A 6,592-nucleotide genomic window follows, 5' to 3' on the forward strand; every position below is an offset into this window, starting at 1 on the left:
GTAATTGCAAGCATGCTAACAAATAAAAGTGTAGCAAGGCACATCCCATCTTTATTAATTGAATATGGAGAGTCTAAGGCTAACAGGGATCTGCTTTCAGAACAGATTGCACCATTATTATTCCATCTTCATTGGCTCCAAGGTTGTTTCCAATTCAAAGGGTTATCACCTTTAAGTTTTAAGCGGTTTGGAACTGGGGCATTTAAAAGACTGGATGATCCTGCCCACCTGTTGAAGGCTTCAGGGGAAACCCTCTTCTACATTCCATCACCATCAAAAGTGCAGTTGGGAATGCTGGGCCTTTTCAACAGGGCCAGCCCAGCCATGAGACCAGTTCAAAATGTCTTCTCAGCCTGGGCCAAAGGGCAAGTTGTCTGGGGGTGTCCCATACCCTGCACCCACCCAGCATTTCCGCTGGCCCACTTTGAAGCCATGTTTGTTCAGGGTCAGAGCATTCCCTCAAAACCCCAAACAGGCACGTTCAACATTCTCCTGCCCACTCTTGCCCTAATGGGTGACAACTGGGAAATACAAACCAAGTCCAAAAAAACTCAACAAAAACCAAAAAACACCACTTAATGGATTTTCTTCAAAATCACAAAAGAAGCCAGAATTTTTTTTGAAAAATCTGACTTTTTTTTCAAGGAAAAAAAGGCTCAGGGACAGAGAAAAGCTCCTATGAAATTTAGTTGCAAACTCTATCCATACTCCCCCCAAACCAGACAAGAGTTTAAACTGCTGGATGTCAAACTTCATTAAACCGGAAATTCTGCTTCCAGTTGAATCGCGCTTGGAACTTTCACTGTTTAAAAGCCACGGAGAGCCCTGCAAGCGCTGCGCTGGGCTCCCCGCACCCCCTGGACCCTGGGAGCACGTATGGGTAGTTTAACAATAGCGCCCCTCCCCCCGCAGGGGCGCAATCCTGGGGATCGCTTTGCTGCCCCTGCAAAGACTTACCCCTAGAATAATTCTCCTGGGAAGTTTGAGAACCACTGTCTTAGTAGATTTGCGCCAAATTCAGTGGGTGGGGGAGGATGTCAGTTCCTAAATGCCAGAGTTGAAGGCTATTGGCTGCAGAACCTGAATTTTATGAGTAATAAAATATTCAGGGCTTATATGTGGTACTGTTTTTCCCCCCTCATGGGCTTAAGTAACATGCCTGAAAAATAGCTATTTTTTTTTGTGATTGCAGCATCCAACTTTGGTTTTTGCTGCCTTATGCTGTTTCCTGGTTTTATTATTGGTAATTATATATTTATTGTTAATTGTGCTTTTATTTTGGGTTGTAAGCTGCTCTGGTGTCTTCCAAAGAGGAGCAGGGTATAAATTTTTTAACAATAAAGAGTAAGTGTACAATATATATGACTGGTTGCGTAACTAGAAAAGCTAAATTCTGGAAGCAATGGAAACCTTTTCCTTAGATGATTGTAAATCAGTCCTCCCCTGCATTTTCTGTTTTCACTAATGAACCAAACATATCCAACATACCCCAAATAATTATTTCTATTAGCAACACCTGACCAAGTATTCTAATATCTTGAAACAATAGGGAGAAATCTGCTTTTTCCCCTTAATCAAAAAACTTGCTTAGGCACCGAATGTGTCATGTGAGCGGACCCTCCCATTGGAGCCATTCCAGGCAGCCCAGAATGGCTCCAAAGGGAAGTGAGAGTGGCCACTTCCATGGTGCAATGTGGTACCCGCAGTAGTTACCGTGCCGCCCCCCTCTGGCTATGCTACTGAGTCGCAGGTCATTGGCAGAGAACATGCAGGTCCTAAGTTCTATCTCTCATATCTTCAAATAAGATTGAAAAAGACCTCTGCTCGAAACCATAAAATGTTGCTGCCAGTAATACTAAGCTAGATGGATGAATGATCTGAAATCAGTATGAGGTAGCTTAATATATTGAAGAGTCCCTATTTTGTGGAAAGAGCTGTTCAGGGGCCAGCCCATCCAAGAGGTGAACTGAAGAGATTGCCCCAGGCAGCAGATGGGGGGGGGGTCATCCCTGTCTGCCTATGTGCCTCTATGGCTCTTCCTTGTTTTTTTTACTCCTTGGATTGGAAAAGAATGAGAGGGAACAAAAAGGAAGAGAAAATGTGAAGGTGTGCTGAGATACAACACTGGAGAGTGAGGAGCATTCAGAACTCCAGAGACCTTCAGAATGCAGCTGAGACCTTCAAAATGAGGCCCACAAATAGTGTAGGTAGCTTTAAAATGTCCATGGGAAGCTTCTGAAGGTCTCCACTGGCATTCTGAAGCTATCTGCACCATTTTGAAACTTCCTTGAACATTTTAAAGCTATTCATGGACACCATTTTGAAGGTCTCCACTGGGGTCTTCATGGCATTGTGAAGGCCTGAGCCACATTCAGAATGCCATCAGAGACCCTCAGAACAGCAGGAGGGCTCCCTTCTCCCTTAACTACCATTCAGCATTATTGGGCCCTTCCTCCAAAACCTGCTATCTCACCAGCTGCTAGGCTGTGTGAGATCCAATTGGAACATAGAAACATCACGATGCTCCTCCAATTTGCTTCAAAACATTATGACGGATATGAAACGTTTGTGAATGCAGACACAAAGGTGTACAGAGTGATTATTATTAATAAAAACAGTTCTCTTGTATAGGTTGACTGCATGCACGGAAAGCCATTTCACGGTTTTCCTGTTTGAAAAAGGGAAAGGTGTGAAAAGATTGTTACAAGCCCAGCAGTGGAACAAATCTTATTGTAAGCACATTTGGCTGAACATGAGAAACTAAATTTTAAACCAGGAGTGGTGAACTGCTGCTCAGTGGGTTTGACCTGACCTCTTAAGTAAATTTATCTGATCTGTGATGCTTACCAAGTTTGAATCAACATATGGTAAGTGATTGGTTCACAGTGATTTGTTCACAGAAAAAGGCAAGGGTTTTCCAAAGCTGTAGAAGGGCATTCCACATTTCAAGGTTGCATTGCTCTTTGAGTTATTTATACCATATCCAGCTATACTTGAATGCATGTGCAGTGGTGTCACCAGGGTTCGTGTCAACCGGTACAGAAGGCCAGAGCATCACCCCCATGATGGACCTCTTCCCATGCAGTGGGCGACCTGAGAGGGAGTCAGTCCATATGGCAGAGTATCCTTCCAGCCTCTGGATCAGGGGTGTCCAAACTTTTTGGAAGGAGGGCCACATCATCTCTCTGACACTGTGTTGGAAGTGGGGGAGGGGGGAAGAATTAATTTACATTTAAAATTTGAATAAATTTACATAAATGAATAGATTAGAGATAGAACTTATATAAATGAATGAAGGTCTTGCAATCGCTCAAGGCCTATAAAAGGCCTTGCCCAAAGCAAGTCTGGCCTTTCCTTCACTGCTGCTAGAGCATCACAGATGTGAAAAAGCAAACAGTGGAGGGAGCCCTCGTCCCACAGCTCACGCAAGAGGTTGAACAGTCACCCTCACACTGAGAGCAGTTGCATCAGGCCAGCATGGGATCCAGCAAGTCTCCAGAGGGCCAGAAACTCATTGGAGACTGGGGGCTACTCATGGGTCAGTTCCCAAGGGCCTCAAATGGCCCCTGGGCTGGGGCTTGGGCACCGCACTCTAGATCACTGGAGGATAGAGTGGTTCACAAGTACATAAGAACAGCCCCACTGGAGCAGGCCATAGGCCCATCTAGTCCAGCTTCCTGTATCTCACAGCGGCCCCACCAAATGCCCGAGGGGCACACCTGATAGCAAGAGACCTGCATAATGGTGCCCTCCCTTGCATCTGACATAGCCCATTTCTAAAATCAGGAGGTTGCACATACACATCATGGCTTGTAACACATAATGGATTTTTCCTCCAGAAACTTGTCCAATCCCCTTTTAAAAGCACCCAGGCCAGATGCCATCACCACATCCTGTGGCAAGGAGTTCCACAGACCAACCACACGCCGAGTAAACTAGTAAACTAGTAAACTGACTAGTATCCCAGGTCCCCCCTCTTTCCCTTTATAAAGATCGGCATGACATTTGCTATCCTCCAATCCTCTGGCACCGTGGCCGTTTTGAGGGACAAGTTGCATATTTTAGTCAAGAGATCAGCAACTTCATTCTTCAATTCCTTAATAACTCTTGGGTGGATACCAACAGGGCCCGGTGACTTACTGATCTTTAATTTATCAGTGAGGTCTGAAACATCTCTCTTAACCTCTATCTGACTTAATTCCTGCTATAAGAATCACTGCTATAACATGTGTTCCCTCATCTGATGCCCATTGTGAAATGTATCAGCAGTGTGGGACTGGCTTCATTTGAAAGAAGTGAAACTGACATTGAGTGAAAAAACAGTTCAGCTAACTCTTCTCACCAAGCCTCTGTTGATGAGTTGGAGAGACAGGATGTATGACAGCAAGAGTGAAGTTTGCTGGGATCAGGCAGTGCTTCCCTCTGCCTGTGGAATTAAATCTTATTCAAAGGTAACCCTTTCAGTGGTGCAGAACCATCACCGAAATGGCCCCCATTGTCATCTTCCAAAGTCTGTATGACAGCAAGTAGCATTTGACTACAAAATCTCTTGTGATCTCTGGAACCGTTTCCCATCGACTTTTATATAACTCCCTCACTAGCCATGTAAGAACAGTGACATTGTCATCTGTTTATCATGACATGAAAAGGATCTTCTTTTGGGAGGAACAAAGACAATTGTCACTTGCCTGACAACTTTTTGGCAGCCTTCTTGGAGATGACATGAGATTACCATCCTGAGGGCGGGGGGGGGGGGTGTGCTTCTTTTTTAATAGATTTTTATGATCACCAAATCTGAGCTTTGTAAAAGCAGTTTATAAGTTTTAATAAATACGTACACATGGTTTTCATGGCTTGTGTAATATCCTCTAGTTTCCCTAGACTGGGTTGCAACCACTTCCAGGTGCTAGGAATATTCATCCATTATATTCATCAGCAGCAGAGAACAGAAACCCCTAGATAAAATAGAAATAGTCTCATCAGGGGTGTAGCACATGACCATGTGAGGGTCTAAATTTTCATTGGTGGCCCAGGTGATGCAGGAGATGAATTAAAAAATGAGTGTGAGGGGTGCCCCAAAAAGAGGGGTCTCAGGGCGTCACCTAGCGGGGTGCCGAGGGTCAGCTGAATGGTCTCATGGGACCCCTGGGTGGGGTGTCCACCTCCCTGGGGTTGCTTGCAGGGGAAGCCTCAGACACCAAGCCAGGGGGAGGGGGTTCACGACGCCCTTGTCCTCCTCCCTGGAGGCAGGACCTGAGACCCTTGGTCTTCAGGCAGGGGCTCCAGCTCCTGCCTTCCCTTTCCAGAATTGCCTGTCATCAGGGGGCTTCCCTGCTTTTATCCTCCCCAGCCACACCCTCGGCTCCTCCCCTTCCTCCCTCTCTAGGCTTAAAGGGACCCTGACCCTAACCTGCTTCCCTTCTCTTTGGTGGTTAATAGTGACCTGGCCCTGCCCACTGCTCTGGTCAGGTGAGCTCGGGGGGGGGGCTGTCTCTCCCACCCAGCTGCCCTGCATCTTGCCTGGTCAGCTGGAGAGGCAGTGGTGGCTCTGTGGCCAGGCAGTTCTGCCCCTGGCCTGCAGGCAGGTAAGGCAGGGGTCGGACAAGGGCTTGACCCTTGACACTGAGGAATCCACGATTGCCCCAGATCTTGATATACAAATGTCAACTGAGAAGGTAGAACAGAAATTTCAGAGGAAGAGCTGGAAAGATGAGAGCACAACATGCGTTAAAGGCCCATTGTGAGATATATGCAGAATTTAACCGCAAAAAAGCAACCAGAGAGCAAATGAGCTAGTTTAAGTAGAGATGAGCAAGTCACTTCTGGCTTTCCCCTTACATTAATTGGTTTTTCTTAGAACTTGTGTATTCTTCTTGACCAGCAAATAAGATCCCAATCCTGAGCTCTGAGCTTACCCCGGCGCACACTGTTGAAAATGTGCTATAAGGCATGTTCGTGGAACTTAGCACTGGTCCAGAGCTGGAGCAAGCTCGCTTTGGGCCAGCGCCAGTGGGAGGCTGCCGCTCAGAGTGAGTAGGGGGAGGTGTTAAGGGGCAGGGGTGGTGAACGCAGAGTGGTTGGAGGGCAGAGAGGAATGTGGTGGGGGGAAGGAGTGGGGAGAGGGGGTGGGGCCGATGAAGCTCAGCTCCACCGGATCCAGAGTTCCACGTTGACCTTCTCAGTTCAACATGGAAGTCTGTGACTCTGTGCCCGCTTAATAGTGGGCACAGAATCAAGTAGCCCCATTGCAGGGCTACTTTCCTAATGCAGGGGGAGGGGACGAAAGCCCCCTTCTTCCGAAGAGGCAGTGGTGGCACATTGGATGCCACAGCCACCATTTTTTCACCATGACAGCCCCTTGCTCTGGGCAGCTCAGGATTGGACTGTTCTCAAAAATGTTTTGGAAGGGGGGGTATATGCCCATGTTAGTGCCTTGCTATCAGATGGAGGGCAGCCATGCTGGTTCACCTTTGCATTCATCTAGCAGGCACAATAGGTATGTAGAGTCAACCTTGCGTTCCACACCTGTATTCAGCTGTCAGAAATGGCGTATGAGACTTGTGTTGGCCTATCACTGGTGACAAAGAAAACC

The sequence above is a fragment of the Tiliqua scincoides genome, chromosome 4 (assembly GCF_035046505.1).
Source record: "Tiliqua scincoides isolate rTilSci1 chromosome 4, rTilSci1.hap2, whole genome shotgun sequence".
Taxonomy (NCBI): domain Eukaryota; kingdom Metazoa; phylum Chordata; class Lepidosauria; order Squamata; family Scincidae; genus Tiliqua; species Tiliqua scincoides.